The following is a 640-nucleotide window of genomic DNA, read 5'->3' on the forward strand; positions in this document are numbered from 1 at the left end:
GACCTGATTGCCCTCTACAGCTACCTGAAAGGAGGCTGTAGTGAGGAGGGGGTCGGCCTCTTCTCCCTGGTAACAGATGATAGGACGAGGGGGAATGGTTTGAAGCTGCGCCAGAGCAGGTGTAGGTTAGATATTAGGAAAAACTTCTTCACTGAAAGGGTTGTCAGGCTCTGGAATGGGCTGCCCAGGGAGGTGGTAGAGTCCTCATCCTTGGAGGTATTTAAAAGAAGGATAAATGAGGTGCTTAGGGACATGGTTTAGTGGTGGGATGGCAGGGTTAGGTTAAAGGTTGGACTCGATGATCTTAAAGGTCTTTTCCAACCAAAGCGATTCTATGATTCTATTCTAAGGCTTCAGTAAAATTCCTGAAACACGGACTGCACCTTCCTCCCGCTCAGCTGCTGTGGGTTTACAACCGGGGGGGCAGACACACAGGGCTCTGGACAGCTGCTAAAACACTCCTGAGCTGCTTATTGTAATTAAAAACCTTCTATTTCCCCACCCCACCCCATACCGAGTAAAGGACGCCTCTGGCAAAGCAAGGGCAGGGACCAGTAAGCCGGGCTCAAGTCTGCGTACTGAGTTGCTCACGAAAGCCAGGGGAGGACCGCACCACCTTCCAGGAGCGAGCAGCTCCCTT

Source organism: Egretta garzetta, unplaced genomic scaffold (genome assembly GCF_000687185.1).
Source record: "Egretta garzetta isolate BGI_Z169 unplaced genomic scaffold, ASM68718v1 scaffold16, whole genome shotgun sequence".
In the NCBI taxonomy this organism is placed as follows: Eukaryota; Metazoa; Chordata; class Aves; order Pelecaniformes; family Ardeidae; genus Egretta; species Egretta garzetta.